Source organism: Eulemur rufifrons, chromosome 23 (assembly GCF_041146395.1).
Source record: "Eulemur rufifrons isolate Redbay chromosome 23, OSU_ERuf_1, whole genome shotgun sequence".
In the NCBI taxonomy this organism is placed as follows: domain Eukaryota; kingdom Metazoa; phylum Chordata; class Mammalia; order Primates; family Lemuridae; genus Eulemur; species Eulemur rufifrons.
The window spans coordinates 7,738,124-7,756,406 of NC_091005.1; positions in this window are offsets into that span (position 1 = coordinate 7,738,124).

The window sequence follows — 18,283 nt, forward strand, 5'->3', positions numbered from 1 at the left end:
AATTACCACAAAGTTAGTGACTTAAAACAACACAGACTTATTACCTTTCACTTACAGTAATCAGAAATCAAAAATGGGTTTCACTGGACTAAAATCAAGGTGCCAGTTGGGATATATTGCTTTTAGAGTTCCCAGGGGAAAATCTTTTGTTTTTTTTCTTCCACCTTCCTGGTCTTCAAAGCCAGTGGCATAAAATCTCCAAATATCTCTCTGACTCTGACTTCCTCCACCGCTGCCCTCTTCTATGTGCAAGGGCCTTCGTGGTTATATTGGGCCTCCTTGAACATCCAGGATAATCTTCCCTCTCAAGGCCAGCTACTTATCAACCTTATTTCCATCTAGAACCTTAATTCCCCATGCCATGTAACGTGACATCTTCATGGACTCTGGCCCTTGACAGTAGTCATCTTTTGGTGGCCATAATTTAGCCTACCATATCTATTAACCCCAAATCACTGGATTTCAGTTTCATGAGTCTAGTCAATGGCATGCCTAGGACTGTGCTGAAATGCCAGGAATGATGTAGGAGAGAAACATGTGTTCGCCTTCTGTGAATGTAATTTAAATTCATTGAATCTGATCTCTCATATACTACAACTCCCATGAGAAACATGAGAATGGGTGAGGTTGAATGCCCCTGGGACAAAGAAAGAGACTTGGATTTTTACCTTATTTTCGCCATCCACCGAATCAACGCCCTTGCACAAACAACTTATATTTCCCTTGACTCTATTCGCTTATCTGACAATGAAGAGAAACATGTTTGGATTGTAAAAGTATTTTATGATCCATAATAAATTTTGCTTTACCTAACAATTCTGCAGAGTAAGTAGGGAAAGTAACATTCACACATAAAACTATCTTTTAGCAGAAGATGGCTTACCTGCAAAGGAGGGAGCATCGCTCTAAGTGAACCGTATATCCAGAATCTAGATATCTTAACTCCTTAACAGCACAATGAAGATAAAAATGTAGTTTGGCTTCTACTGTATAGGTTATAATGAATAACAAATAAATAAATTTTCCTTATGTTTTATTTTCAACGGGAATTTAAAATAATTGACTCATGACTGCATCCATGTCATAACAAAATATATGGCAATGAGAACCTAACAATATACAACCACACTGAGAAATATGATGCATTTCAGAAATCTAATATTTAGTTAAGCCAGACACAAACAATTGCATACTAAAAATAGGATTATATGTTGTAGGACTATTTTTATAAAATACAAAAGACATTAGGGTGGTCTTTTGAAGAGTTTAGAGCTTGGAAACAAGCACATGGGGAGAAGATTCTGGGTACTGGTCGTGTTCTGTTTCTCGATCTTAGTGCTGATTGCCTGAGTGTGTATAGTTAGTGGAAATCTATTGTGCTATATACTTATAATATGTGTATTTTTCTGTAAGTATATTATACTCTCATACAGTTTTTAAAAATGGGTTTACTTGAAGATGGGAAAATATATAAATTTACCATTGTATAAACCACAAATATAAAACACTATACACACACTTTAGTAATCAGTTACACCCAGAATTTATCATTTACAACCAGTTCCTTAAAATATATAAAAAAAGCATCCTAGAGCAACTTTAATTGATTTTTTATATATTGAGAAATATTCGTAAATATGTGAGAGGCTTGTGAAAAAAATCACCTATCAATAATATTTGCGAAAATAATATCTTGAGAATCTGAAGGGCAAAATTGTGATCCCATCCTTTTTTTATTTTTATTTTTATTTATTTTTTTTTGTTGTTGAGACAAAGTCTCACTTTGTTGCCCAGGCTAGAGTGAGTGCCGTGGCATCAGCTTAGCTCACAGCAACCTCAGACTCCTCGGCTTAAGCGATCCTACTGCCTCAGCCTCCCGAGTAGCTGGGACTACAGGCATGGGCCACTATGCCCGGCTAATTTTTTCTATATAGATTTTTAGTTGTCCATATAATGTCTTTCTATTTTTAGTAGAGACGGGGTCTCGCTCTTGCTCAGGCTGGTCTCAAACTCCTGACCTCGAGCGATCCACCCGCCTCGGCCTCCCAGAGTGCTAGGCTTACAGGCGTGAGCCACCGCGCCCGGCCTATTTTTATTTTTTAATTGAAAAATAATAATTGTACATATTCAGGGGGTATATAGTGATGTTTCAGTACATACGCATAGTGATCAGGGTAATTAGCATATCCATCATCTCAAACGTTTATCATTTCTTGTGAGAACACTCAAAATTCTTTTTCTAGCTATTTGAAATTGTGTGATATATTACTGTTAACTATAGTCATCCTACAGTGCTATAGAACACTAGAATTTATACCTCCTATCTAGCTGTAATTTTATATCCTTTGACAAATCTCAGCATTGTTAATTCCATTTATTCTTCTATCATTCCTTTTCCAAATTTCTCTCCCAAGTTGAACTGAGGTATCACTAAGAACAAGTCATCTTTTTCTCTTGAAATCAACGAAATTTTTACAACAAGCACTGATTTCTGAAAGAGCTATGTCTGCCCCAGGGGCAACTTACCCTACCCTGCTCTGTGTGCAGCAGGCTACTGCTGAACCACACGCGCAGCCCAGCACATCACGTAGTCTGGGCACACTATCATGTGGATCAAAAATACTTTCTTTTAAAACAATCCAAGTGCATAGATGATTAAGTAGACACCCATGTAAATGACCTTCTGTCCTGTCATGAGTATAGTGTAACATACATATTTTACCATGGATTTTTACCTAAAATAATGCTTATTTTGTGGACTAACCCAGTTCAATGACTCTTTAACGGAGTATCAGACTAGTTTCAAGGAGGCAGATACACTCTAGTGGAAGGCTAGTCCTTTATACATAGGGAGGTGAAAAAAGAACTTGATAGGATCTGAGACTTAGGGGATGTTAGCTGTGAGTCCTAAACTAAGTTATAACATGAGAAGGCTAAATAACGTGAGTTTATGTTATTTACACATTTGTGAACATGACCTTAAATTTTAGAATTTTGACAGAGTATCAGAGTAGTTCATACTGCCTCATTCTGCAATAAAGATTATGAGGGCAAATGACACATATCCATAAAATTGGATAACATAGATGAATATTTCCTAGACCACAAAACCAAGGAGTCATTGTGGTTATCTCTATTTGTCAAATCCTAATGCAGCCCAAATGTCACAGTATCCAGGGGGACTCACAGGGCATTTACGATCACTCTTGTTTTTGAAGCATCCCTTTAACTCTAGTTGCAAAGCATTTGTTGAGATTCACTTTGCTCAAAAAACCAAAAAGTATATATAACAAAGGTTTGAAGATAACCAGATCCCTGCTCTTTAGAGTATCTAGCAGTGTGATTAACCAAAGTCATCTTTTCCTGAGGACCTACTGTGGGTGAGAACTTTTCACAGATACGAGGATTCAAATACAAGTATGTTGCCATCCTTGTATCGGAAATGTTATGCCTGACAATCACATGGTATCGACCACACAATTCCATCAAACACGGCTGAGTGGCTCTAGCCTTCCCAGCAAAAATCTCAATTTGGCCTTGAAAGTTAGCCATAACTATTCTCAGCTTGAACTTGCCCTCTTCCTTCTGGTGGTCTGGCAATATATATTTAGCAAAGGTAGCAGAATCCAAGGGCAACCCTTAAATCTTTGGAAAAGCTCCAGTGGCTTACCAGAAAGAATAGTTTCCTAAAATGGACAGTCCTTGGCAGGCATGGGCTCTGACCACTCTGCTATGCTTTTCTGTCTGGTCCCCAGCTAAAAAGAAGGGGAGAAGCCTTAATATGGCCTCAAGATAGAGTATGTGCAAGTCAGAACAACTGGGTTCGCTAAAATTCTTATCCAAGCAGTCAGCCAAAGCCAAGTGAGCCTGAGTAGTGATTATAGGTCATGTACTAGAGTTCAAGACATACTTGAGCAGAGCTATATTAGCAGGAAAGCTCAGCTGACCCCTAGGAAAAAAGTTAAATCCCTCACTGGTTTGGCTAAGTACATGCTTCCATGAATAACATAGGTAGCTTAACAATCAGTTCTGAAATTAGACCTGAATTACCAGTAAAAAAAAAAATGCTTCTGACCTCAAGAAGATAATGCTGCTGTGAATTTGTATCTTAACTTTGAAAAAATATCAGATGCTTAGTTCACATTTTGGAGCAGCAGGAAAAAGTTGTCAGCTTAGGCTTTGCAGGCAAGAATAAGTGGGTTTATGTTCTGCTAACATTTTCTGATGATGGGCATTTTAGAGGTGTTAACAAAACTGTTTCCAGGTTTCCTCAACTATAAAATTGGGAGGTGAATTTTATGTACCTAGTAAGATTGCTGTGATAACATTAAGACATTAAAATGAAAATTTAGTTATTCCTGTATTATTTTCATATGAATGGTGGGGATGTTTTGGATTGGGGAAATTGCAGTCATCGTGTCATGGATGTGAATTCTGGACACATCATCTACTACACTGTTATGAATGACTCAATTTCCACATTTCTAAAAAGACAAAAAAAGGGCCCTGTTTTCTGGGATATGAAGGAAATATAATAACATAACACAAATTATTGAATGCAGAACCTAACTCATTCTAGGCATTCAAAATGCTTGGGCCACTTTATCCTAATAGTACCTCAGAGATTTTTTCTTTAATTTTGCTTTTCAAAATTAAGCTTGGACCCAGAAATCTAAACTACAATATTGGCTTTATGATATTTATACTGAGAGATAACACTTCTGAGAGAGACTTCTAAAAATTTGATTTGATGGTTTCAACCCATTCCTCAAGCACCAGGAGCAAGTGTGAGTAGCTACAAATGGCAAGTACCCAAAGTTACAAATACCAGAAAGACATATCATAGTTCTGACAAGTTTAACCCCAAAACAAAGGCATAATAACTATGTCCCAGAGGGATTGAATATTAATATGTTAATAGTCATTCTTTTAAAGCCTATATTATTTTCAGTCCTTCACAAATGGAAATATGATCCTGTGAAGATTGGAATGGATGAGTAGTACAACACTGATTAGTTTTCAGAACAAGTTGTTTGGCACGAGAGAGGTAGCATAGGGTAGCAAAGATCATGGGCTTTAAAATATTAGTGACCTTGATTTGAATAATATGGGACCACTTTCCAATTATATGACCCTGGGTGACAGTCTTAAACTTTGTTGTCATGTTTCTTCATTTATAATATTGGGGACATATATTATTACATTTTAGATTTCCTTTTTGCTTGTTTACTCAAGAGGCAAGTGTTAACTTGGTTAATGTTCTTACCTGACAAGACATACTGAAGGACACTTGTTAGGACTGTCAGTCTATAAATTGAGCTGATTTCTCTAGAAAGTGTCCCCAATCGACATTGCTGTGTTTCTGCAATTTCAGGAATGAGTCCCCTTGAGAGCAGAAAAGGACCAAATGGAAGACAGGAAATATAGGATAAAACTTAAAGGGAAGACTTAGTCTATTTTATACACTGCCTGGGGTTTGCTTGTGGATGCTGGTGCTTCTGGTGCAGTCCATGAGGCCGATGGCAAACCAGGGCTTTCTGTTTCCTTCCTATTCTCTTTCTTCCCATTAGCCATGATAAAACCCGGTACATAGTAGCGACATGTCACATCCTCAGGCTCCTGGCTTGCCACAGAATATTAACTGCCACTTGCAAGATGTATTTCTACATATTTGGAAGAAGTTATGATGTTTCTAGGGATGTATTTTGTCTCGTGGCAATGTTGTTCCTTTGTGATTTGGCCTCTATCCATCTCTCCAGCAAAATCTTCTATTCCATTCTCTCCATAGTTATAATATATTCCTTATTCTCTATTCATAAAGATTGTTTGACTGCATTCAGAAGTCTTTAATTCACACACACACACATGCACACATGAATACGCATCTGTACACGCACATACACACCTGAAAACTCCTGTTCTGATTTGGAATGCCCTTCCCTTCAGTGTCTTTGACAGTCCGGTGACTTCTCTTATCCCATACTCCTTAAACTTTTTTCAACTCCTGAGTTGCCTTTCTACCTTGCAATGATCAATTTTAACTTTTCTTCTGGAAAGTTTTTATAAAAGCCTCCAGGTTAGGTTAGATTCTCTTGTGTTCCTTTTCCCCCTTGCTTTATTGAAGTATACTTGATAATTCAAAATTGTATATTTTTAAGGTGTATAACTCGATGGATGACTTGATATATGTATACAGTGTGAAATAATCACCATAAGCAAGCTAATTAGCATATTCATCACCTCACGTCATTACCATCTTCTTTTATTTATTTATTTTTTGTTTACGGCGAGAATACTTAAGCTCTACCCTCTTAGCAAATTTCAAGTATACAATACAGTATGGTTAACTACATTCACAGTGTATATTCACATTAAATCTCTAGAATTTATTAATCTTGCACAACTCACAATTGGAACTTTGTACCCCTTGACCAACATCTCCACATTTTCCCCTTCCCGCAGGCCCTGGTAACTCTCATTTTAATCTTTGTTTCTATGATTTTGACTATTTTAGATTCTACTATCAGTGAGATGATGCACTATCTGCCTTTCTGTGCCGGGCTTATTTTACTTAACATAATGTCCTCCAGGTCCATCCATGTTGTTGCAAATGGCAAGATTTCTTCCTTTTTCAAGGCTGAATATGTACAATATCACGTATGTGTATATCATAAAAAATATCTCACATATATAAATATCGCATAATCTTTATTAAGTGGTTTTCATATCTTGACCATTGTGAATAATGCTGAAATGAACATGGCAGTGCGGATATATCTTTGGGACCCTGATTTCATTTTGGGGGGATTTGTATACAGAAGTGCTATTGCTGGATCATAAGGTAGTTAGTTGTATTTTTACTTTTTTGAGGAAGCTCTGTACTGTTTTCCATAATATCTGTACCAAATGACATTTCCAGCAACAGCATCCAAAAGTTCTCTTTTCTCTACCTCCTCACCAACATTTTTTATCTTTTGTCTTTCTAATAGTAGCCATTCTCACAGGTGTGAGGAGATATCAAATTGTGGTTTTGACTTGCATTTCCCTGATAATTCCTAAAGTTGAGCACTTATTCATATATTTGTTGGCTGGGTGGTATTTTCTTTGTCTTCTTTTGGAAAATGTTTATTTAGGTCCTTTGCTCATTTTTAATTGAGTAATTTAACATTATTATTACTTGGTAGTCAATTATATGAGTTCCTTAAGTATTTTGGATATTAACCCTTACCAGATATATGGTTTTCAAACATTTTCTCCTATTCTTTAGGTTGCCTTTTCACGCTGTTAATTCTTTTCTTTGAGGTGCAGAAGCTTTTTAGTTTGATGTAGTCACATAAGTCTATTTTTGTTTGGGGGGTTTTTTTGCCTGCATTTTTGGTCATATCCAAAAATCATTGCCCAGTTAAATGTGTAGAAGCTTTTCTCCTATGTTTTCTTCTAGTAGTTTCACATGTTCAGGTCTTACACTTACATCTTTATTCCATTTTGAGTTGATTTTTTATCGTATATAGTGTGAGATAGTGGTCCTTAGTGGTGAAGGCTGCTGGGGTCTCCTGCTCTCCTCTCCCCCACCAAGGGAGGTCACAGCTGAGGGGATCCCTCTTGGCATCCAGCTGCGCCATACTGGGGCTGAGATGATGCAGGTCAAATGCTTTCTACCCGTTTCTGTGTGGCCATCCTCCATCTCTGTGCTGCGCTGGATCTCTGCAGCCTCATCGAGGCTCGCTGGAGTTCTTCCAGAGGTGTTTTGTTGGCAGGGGCTTGTTTAATCATTCTTGTGGGGATGAGTGTTGGGACCTCCTTGTCTACCCTCTTGTTGACATCACTCTTCTCTTTTGTGTTCATTTGTATGGCACGACGTCCTTCCCTTCTTTATAATTATTCTTCCTGCTGTCTCTTTTTGCACTTGTATTTCAGGTAAGATGAACGTTGAAGCGAAAGAGTACACGTTATCTCAGTTACGACTCCATCCACAGCACCCAGCACAATTGCCGTAGGAGGTAGGTACTGTGCATGACTGTGCAAAATGATAGAAAATTCTATGCTCCTGTAACTGTTTTCCATCTACTTCTGAGTATAATGAGATATACTCAAAATCAGTTCTATACTAAGCTGTTATTTGAACCCAGATAAATTGACAATTCGGAGACCATCAATTCAAGCTACTGCTATAGCCCTGGCTTGTATTTTAACTAAAATCTCATGACAGACCCTGAGCAATAACCACCCAGAAAAAATCTCTTCCATATTCCAGAGCTCTGGAAACTAAAAAAGAAAATAAATATTTGTTGTTTTAATCTACTGAGTTTTAGGGTAATTTCTTATGCAGCAATAGATAACTCATATAATTCCTAACCCAAATTTTGGCTTTTGAGCATATTTAAAATAACCCAACGTTATTATTTTTTCCCCCCTCTCCATTTTTTTCTTACTTTCTTACCTAATCCTATTCCTCATTCTTTTCTTTACTATGTAGAAAAAGAATGGTTGGTTCTCACACTCTTCAAAATACCAAACTTTCTGTTTTTTCCCCCAAACCACGTGGAATTTCAAAATATAATAGCACCTTGATATGCTGACTATTGTTAAAATGCAGTGGCTTGGACCAAGATGATGTTGATTTGCAAAAAAGACTTCATTAAGAACAGAAAATAAATTGCTTTCATGATCTTATATGATTTCCACTTCAAGGAAGAATGCACATCAAAGGATGCATGTTGATTTGTTCAACTCTAGAAAACTGTAGGGAAAAATGTTATTAAAGAGGCTTGTAATATATTAATACATGATTTGATAACTTCTTTAAAAAAATTCTTGTGTATATTACAAAGTTTTCTGTTCATCTTTTCCAGGTGTAGAATGTGTTACAATCTACAAAGAAAAAACCCTTTGGGTTTATCTTTCTTCTTTCTTTTTCATTTATTTTTGAAAGTATTTTATTTTACTTTATTTTTTTGAGACAGCGTTTTGCTCTATTGCCAGAGCTAGAGTGCAGTGGCATCATCATAGCTCACTGCAACCTCAAACTCCTGGCTCAAGCAATCCTCCTGCCTCAGCCTCCTGAGTAGCTGGGACTACAGGCATGCGCCACCATGCCCAGCTCATTTTTCTAGTTTTAGAGAGATGGCAAGTAGCCATGTTGCTGTTCTTTCTATTTTTAAAGTAGATTTGTTGATGTGCCATTTTATAGTACCAATGAATAGATAGCAAAAATGTACATTAACAGGTATATCTTCTCTAAAAGTGACCACACTTCCTATTTGACCTATTCCATTTTATTTCTTTTAAAAGGGGGTACAGTGAGGTTAATCTACAAAAAATAGACTCCTTAACGGATGACATAGCTTATTTCCATACCTACAACTAATACATTCTATGATCATTTTATGTATCTTTAAAAAAACTGCCATTGTACAAACCCAAATACATCTTATGTTACATTGCATTTGAGTTCATGTCTTGTTTTGTTTAAGAGCTCAGGCTCCATTATGAGGAAAATCCCTCTGCATGACAATGTAAAAGCTGTGTTACCTCTATGAGTCTTGGTTTTCTCAGAGCTTGAAGTATGAACTATTATTTTTCTCACTTTACAGTTGTTGGAAGGACTAAGTTAGATAATATCTTGTAAAGAGTTGAGTACTCTGCTTGATAGCTAGGAAAGCACAAAATACACATTAGCTTTCCATTACTAAGAAATGCAGTGGGAATTATTTGATTTTGGAACTTTCCCCAAGTTACTTCATTTATTTCTTCATTCATTCTCACTGAACCTTTATTACAGGCAATAGAATTAATCATCAATTTCCCCTACTTTGGTGAGCTTATGGAGGTCACGGCCTTTTCTTAATCACCTTTGGGCCTAGAACATCTCATATAGTACCTGCTGCCTAACTAAAATGATAAATGATCTAACAGATGTTTGGGATGATTTCTACTTAAAAATAGAAGCCATTGATTCTATCTGATGGTTTGGCTTGGGTAAAGAATAGGAAGGAATATCAAAGAAGCATTCCAAAGGATATGACACTTGACCTGGGTCTAAAGTAGATAGCATTTGAAGCTTCACAAAGCTATGACTCTTGGCTGTGATTGAGTGGCCCTTTCTCCCTTAATCAGGGTTATATATTTCTTAGGAATTGACAACACAGCACAGAAAGAAAGGGGCTAAAGGTTATTCTTTAGAATGTTGACTTTAGCTAAACGCGTGTGTATGGCCAAAGATGAATTTATGTGAGAGCCAGTGCAATGGAAAAGGGCAGCAATTCTCATTTATCTTATGTATACCCAGCATATCATTCAATATAGAACTGTTAATTAAAATCATTGACACAAGCCAAAGAAGCAGACAAACTGAGCCAGGTTGTAGCAAGGGAGTTCCTCCTAAGTATTTCTCCACGCTATTTTGGGCCCACCTAATTAAGTTGAAACCCAAAGAAGACGTCTAATTACCAAACTTCCTTTGTCCTATAATTGGAACTATATATATTGCTTGTGAGTATTTAACACATGAGTTTAGGTTGCCATTTGAAAATCAAACTAGCAAAATTAAAATCATTAACACTTATGAAAAAAATTGTTGACCAAAGTGATTCCCAATGTTAATTGGTAGATGTGAAAATATCTTAAAGTCATTCTGGTGAACACAGTTTTGCTAGAAAGGGAAGAGTGAATGGTTATTATTGAGAAACTTGCTTGGATGTTTTCCAAAATATATTCATTTCCTTTAAAACCCTTGCTCAATAGATATGTCATATCAATTTTAATAATCGCGGCATTTGATTCCAGGGAAATAAAGGTACTTGCTCAAGGCCACTGAGATTGGGATTTGAATTAAAATCTATTTCATTTCTCCATATACAATGGCTATGGCTACAAGAAAACATTCTTTTCTAGTCATATTCTGTAAACATCTCTCCTGATTTCTCTCTCCTCTAACATCTTTGTATTCTCATCGTTAAGAGGAGAACAAAGAAAGGAGAGAAAAAAATTCACAGCATAGGTGCTTTGCCTTCTTCCTTACTCCACTGATGCTGATGAGACAGGACAACCAATTATTCCCAGACACACTGAGATTGCATTTTAAAAAAAAGGAGCAAGGGCACTGCGGGATTGCAAGCTGGCTACCCAGCATGTCAATCAGTAGGATTAACCCCTGAGTCTTCAGGCCATATTTACGGTGACAGCCACGAACAAAAGAACCCTTCTCCACCAAAGCCCTCAGCACACAAGACAAATCATTGTATTTGATGATTAAAGTTAAAAAAAAAAATAAAACATAAGGCTAAGAAGAAATGGAGCAATTGGACAGTTAAAAAGATCATTAAAAGAATTAAAGTTTGGAAACCTGTAAAGATTGTGAAGTCATTGGAATACATACCAATTAGAAGCCATGAAATAATAGCGTTTTCCAATTAGTGTTTATTAAAGTGTAGTTCAAGGTCAATCTACTTCAGAATCATTCAGAATGCTCTATAAAAAATACAGATTCCTGGTGTTACCACAAAATACTCTGCTTCAGAAGGTGTGGAATATCCTCTGGGAATATACATTTTTCAAGTTCCTAGGGTAATTATTAACCACATGAAAGCCTAAGAACCACAACTATAAATGGAATGGCATGTTTGGAAGTCAAAATTATAGCAAGACCTGCTAGCAACAATGGAAACTTGGGCCAAATGCTGTACTTTATCATCCATTAATATTGCGTTTGGTTTGAGACGGAGTGAACATATAATTCTATAGTGGCCGGTAAAATATACTCTCTTTTGAACTTGGACGTAAAAATCTGAAACCAAATTGGTATTTGACCATGCCACAGGCCACAGCTGGGTGTCTGCAGTCTGAGTGATGCTTCAGTAACACTCCACACAAAATATTTGATAAAATTTTATTAAAGTGTAGCTGAGATTAGTGCTTTTTCTGCACACAAAGACGCAGAAATGAGGTTATTCAAGCTTTTGGCTAAATTCTAAAGGTCAAAAAACACTTCCCTGTTTAAATGAATGCAATTTTCTTTGGCAATTCTCCATCTACTTTCAGATGATGCCTTTGTTTAGCATGAGCATGTCACTCAGAAACCGATCTTCCCACTTAAGAATTTGGAAACAACGCCCCTGTGAACAATGCCAGACGTAGCTTTTATCCCCCTCCTGTGATTAATTTTGCTGTTGTTTTTTATGTTACTTGACACAAAAGTTTGGGTGTCTAGGACATAGTATTTTCCTTTTAATGTGTCGAGAAACAAGAAAACCTCAAACTCTCTTTTCAGCCCTAGAAAAAGCACAGCCCAGAATAATACATTCATTGTTTTACAAAGGAAAAGTATTTGGTAGTGTCTGAGGAATACAGAGTGCTGGAATGAAAATGAGGCTGCAAAGGAAATGGAATGAGAAATAGGCTTGCTTTTGGTCACCCAGAAGCAAAACCTATCACGCATTCGCACAAACTCACCTAAAACCTAGCAGCTACTTCATACGGATTCTTGACACCAAAATAAAATAAAGATGGAACTTCAGGGGAATAAGACAAAGAGAAGGGGTGGAAATGAAGCTGCCAAGAAAAACAGAACTGATTTTGCAAAGGTCAGTGCAATATAGGATTAGTTTGGACTAAGCCCATACTCCAGCGTAATTTGCAATATATTTCAACACTTCAGAACAAGTATTTCTAGCTACTTTTAATACCAGCTCTGAGCCATGACTATCTAAATAGACAGTGGGCATTAAAGTTCACAGGGCTTGATATTGCCTGTAAAAATGGAGCCCAGCAGAATTTGATTTTATTACCCCCCTTTTATTAGGCCCATAGCCAATGGCGATTAAAGTGTTATGCCGTATCTGTCAGCATGCATGGATGCATGGGGATTATTTGTAACAGAATTTAAGTCTGGGAGCCAAGTTCCTCAGCCATAAGTCTAGAATACTAATTCTTTCTTTTTCATCCCTCTATCAGACCTACGGCACTCACAGTATCATCGGAGGAACTGAGACAAGAATTCAGACTTTTTCATCTAAAACAATAGGGCTTTATCAGCAATTAAGAGGTCAAACCTACAGAGGTAGCACCAGGGGATTGCGTGGACATTTGTTGTTTCTTTATCCTTTCAGAATCCAATTTTCTTCTTCTAATACTACCCTGGTCTCCCTTTGGGGAGCCGCTATACTGAATCTAATTTTGGTGGGAGGTATTTTCAATGTTCTACTTAACAATTGCAAGATATCATGCTGTCCCTGAAACTATTTATGTGCATCTAGGGTGGGGGGGCACATGGATGAGGTCTTTTAGGACTTTGAATCTCAAGCGAGAAACATAGGGGGGTTTGAAGTCTGAAGGTCTTTATCATTTCAGTGGCTGCAGAGGCTTGGACCAGAAAGTCCTGCTACCTGAGTTTTGAAGCTATTACTGCTGCCTGTATTCTACATTGCTTCATTACTGGCCTATTTTATTGGCCTGCTCCGTAAGCTTTGTTTTGTCTCTTCATCTGTTTCTCAGCTCGAAGCTGATATTTGTTCCCCTGAATTATGGTTCTGTTCCTTGCCTCTGTTCCGCTATGGTATACCGCTATCTGACCAAGTCCAGTACTGAAAACAGCCTTTGGAGGCACATTCCTAACTTCCTCAATACCTAATTTAGCCCATTCACCCCTCTAGCCATCAATACTGACTCTGGTTTCTGTAGACAAGTTGAACATCTGCCCAACTACAACCTCTCAGCTTTCTCTGATTTGAGTCGGCCTCTGTTGGGATTCCATTTGGCAGCAAGTAAGAACACAAAACCCTACTGCAATTCCTTAAACAAGTAAAGGATTTATTCTTTGCATGCAACAATAAATCCTAAAGTACAAAGTCTAGAGCAGGGATGGTGATTCAACGATGTCAACATGAGCGATGGTCCTTCTATTTCCCTCTACGTCCTTAGCATATATCTTTCCTCCCAGTGCTTACTGGTTGCCTGACATCCACTCAGGCATCCTGTTCATTTTTAATGTGAGAAGAAAGGAAAAAAGTGGCTCCCAGCTAACTGAGGTGAGAAGGTACTTTAACCTGGGAACGTTATTATCTTGAAAAAAGAAAAAAGTTTAAGAAAATTAGAAGATAGCAAAGGGTATGTCCCTTACAGATTCTGATCAGCATTTCCGCCTACCCCATTCTATCTATTTATGAAGTGACAGACTTGTAAGGAATCTTCCCCTGGCATAGCCCTGATGCCCAATTCCTCAACCTCCCCCACTACCCACACATATTTCCTGCCAGAGCCTCTTCTGAGTTTCACTCTTGCAGTGACCATCTGGTGGACATAAGCAATAGGTCAGTCACTGTGCTAACCGGAGGCTAAATAGACTTCAGCTTGTGCCACACATACAAACTTCCAACCAGCATACTGGTATTTCTAGTAACTATACAATTGTCATATATATATATACATATATATATATATATATATATATATTTTTTTTTTTTTTTTTTTGAGACAGAGTCTCGCTTTGTTGCCTGGGCTAGAGTGAGTGCCGTGGCGTCACTCTAGCTCACAGCAACCTCAAACTCCTGGGCTTAAGCGATCCTACTGCTTCAGCCTCCCGGGTAGCTGGGACTACAGGCATGCGCCACCATGCCCGGCTAATTTTTTCTATATATATTTTAGTTGGCCAGATTTCTTTCTATTTTTAGTAGAGACAGGGTCTCGTTCTTGCTCAGGCTGGTCTTGAACTCCTAACCTTGAGCGATTAACCCGCCTCGGCCTCCCAGAGTGCTAGGATTACAGGCATGAGCCACCGCGCCCGGCCTACAATTGTCATATATTTTATGTAATCCAGGGACCTTCCTGTAATGTTAAGTGCATGGGCCTTAGTTCAACAGATCTAGTCTCAATTCAAGGCAGAGCTATGTGAAGTTGGGTAAATTATTGAACCTCCTTGAGGCATCATTTTTGCACCTATAAAATGGGGCAAATATTTCCTACGGTCAAGGGACATAGTGAGATACAAATATACTACCGCATGTGCAAAATCTAGCACAATGTTCTATGCGGACTGGGTTCTAAATACACTCTTTATTACACATTGTATATGTACACCAAATCCTCATTTGGTACACTCTGAATATATACAATCTTTATTTGTCCATTAAATATTTTAAATTAAAAAAAAGAAAAGAGGAAGAAACAACTTCCTCTGAGTCCTATGATGATTCATATATGCAAAAACTTTCCTCCACTCAAGTTAGTTTCATCTGGCTAAATTCTACTAATGTATAAAGATTTAAATCTTCCATCATAGTCCACAGAAAGCATTTCTTGGCTTCCTGTGGAGCCATTTGTGTCTGCACTTGAAAATAAGTCTTTGTATTTCTAGCTCCAGAACAAGACTTTGTGCCTCGTACAGACACATTATTCAGCCACAGCATTTAACATAATGCCTGGTACATTGTGGTTATTCCACAAATGTCAGTTTGACTGAATGTAAACAACCTATTCACAAATCTTTTATTAATCATAATACATTAAACCTCAGTTTATTCATTTATAAATGAGTAAGAAAAAAGTCCTATAGTAGTGTTGTGAGGATTACATAAAAACAAACCACCATGTGAAATCTGAAATACAGTGTCTGGATCTCACTTAATTGCTGCTTTCTTTTAGCTTTAAGTTTTAAGTCAATATACCGGATTCATTAAATTTATAAACACACTTTAACCATTTAACCTTCTTGCTTAAGTGTTAAAGCATGTCACTTATAAAATAAATTCACTGACCAATGTGTACGGCTCTAAAATACCCAACACTAATGATGTGGATACTTCTAGAGGTCTCAGAATCACAAATTTTTAAAGTATGCCTTCCACATAAGCCTGTAAAAACTCTGCATCCAAGGGCTGGGCCACTGAAAGGGACATTCATTCCTGCAAAAGTTCACAAGATCTAAACTTAGTGGACACTGGAAGGTTAACCCCGTTAAATTCTACTTCCATTGTAAAGAATTCAGAAATTTTAAACATAACCCAACATACAAGTGAAAACATGTGCAAGATATTTCAAACGACCTTTCTCTTCATGACTCCTCTAAAATTTTAGGATAAAAACTTTGGAACTTATTAATTCCTTAGATCTCCTTCCAAGTATAAGTAATTAATTTAGTTAAGGTTATCTAGTCCATTCCTTTTATCTTTCAAAGTTTTTTTTTAGAAAATTTTACCTCTCTGACTTGTATAATAATAAAAATCTAGTAGGTCATGTGGTTTAGGCAAATTCTGACTTTTTTCCCCCACTTTAAAATGTTTATATTTTAACCCAATAATTCCATATCTAAGAATTGATTCTAAGAAAAAATATCACAGATACATACACACACACAGATTTGTATTTGAAAATTTCCTTTGTAAATGCATTTTGGTTGTATCAATTTCTCCCACTACAATATATACATAACATTTGGAGAATTGTTGAGTAATTTATGGCGAGAGCACAAGTTAATCACTATGCAAACATTTAAATGTATACTTGTAAATATTGTTTTTGTGACTTGGAAAAAGCTTTCTAAGATGTTAACATAAAAAAAGCAAGATAGAAATTTTACATAGTTTCAATTATACTGTATATGCCATTTTGATTGTATACAAAAAACACCACATGGACATATTCTATAATGTCAACAGTGATTGTAATTGGTTAGTTGATAGGATTATGGTTGCTATTAATTTTTATATGCATTTTTTATTTTCTGCAATGGACAAATGTTACTTTTATAATAAAAAACATTTTTAATGACACTAACTGGTTAGGTGGGTAAGGAACATATTGAAATAAATTTTCTTTTTTCCATAAAGGTCTTTTAGAAAATACAGAGTGCTAAAAGTAGAGAGAAGCTTCTCTACTAGAGACTGATGAAAGTTCAAACAATGGAAATTCAAACTACCTCTAGATGGAATACAATTTAGACCAAAATTCCATGATTATTTTCCCCAACGAGGCTTCCAAAAAGTTTTTGATTGCTTTGCCTAACCATGCTCATGTGTTACATAAACCATATTTTGTCTTGGTTGTTATTACTGTATTAAAGATTATTTACTAGGATGTGTAGATTTTACACTTAACAGTACCAGAGATCGTTGTGTGTTTGTGGAAGTCGATTGCTATTTTTATGTCGATACTGAAGCAGCGCCTAACCTGCAGAGATCTTTAATTGCTCTTGAGTTTTTTCCACCCTTCCTCTCACCCAAGGTCTGGATTTCATTTTCATGCTGGAGTTTTGCTGTGCAATCTCAAGTGGCCTTTTGCCACGGCCGCTACTTTCCACTTTTACTCATCTCTCTGTTTCTGATTTTATTCCTTCTGGATTTGATTTCTTGCTGCTCCTGACACCTGCTCCAGCCTGATAAACTGACAGCTCCAATTGTAAATCTTGCCCCGACGCTTTCTTTTCCCCGTGATGAAAAATAGCATGTTCCAATAACACTTTAGCAAACATCAGGGATCCTGTCCCTTCTACTTTGGAACTCTGTTGTTTATAAAATAGACATGTTGCTCCCTCTCTCTGCTAAGCCTTGCCCTGTGTGCCCCTACCCCCTTTAAGCTGGCTGACTTTTACCCCTCCAACAAGCTCACTTCAGGTGGCATCTCCTCAAGGTAACTGCCTGGTCACCTCCCGGGTAACATTCCTAGACCTCCGCAAAGGCCAGGTTGTGTGGTCAGCTCTGTGTTCTTATCAGTCCCTGTGCTCCTCTTCCTCAGGGCCCTGCCCTAGCAATAATTACTTTGCATTATTTGTGTGTGGTGCAGTGCTTTTCACGCTGCACAACTGTTTTCTCTTTTTAGCCACTTCATACACAGCAAATTCTCAGTAAGTACTTACCGGGTAAATAGCCAATGAATGAAATCAGCTTAATAGGCAAAGAAAAAGGGAAACTGACCCCAGGAGGTTTACTCTTAGAAAAAGTAAAGGACTCAAATTTGATAAGGCAGACTCTAATTCTGAATACTAAAAAAAAATTACAAAAAAAGCAGTCATGCAAATGAAATGTCTAAAAGTGTGTCTGTGTGCACGCAGATCTCTGTGCACTTCCTGTACACAGCGACATCCTCCTTGGCAGAAGCACCTGCATTGGACTCTGACATTGCCCATGAATATTCTGATTATAAAATTCCGGCTTTTAGGAACCAGATGTCCTTAGCAGATTTTACTCAATTTAAGTTTTCGATTTAGTTCTCCTTTGAAAGTTTCAGTGCTGAATTATCATGGATATTTCTAGCTGGGGGTATTCGAGGTCTATAATTTATTTGGGGATAAAGG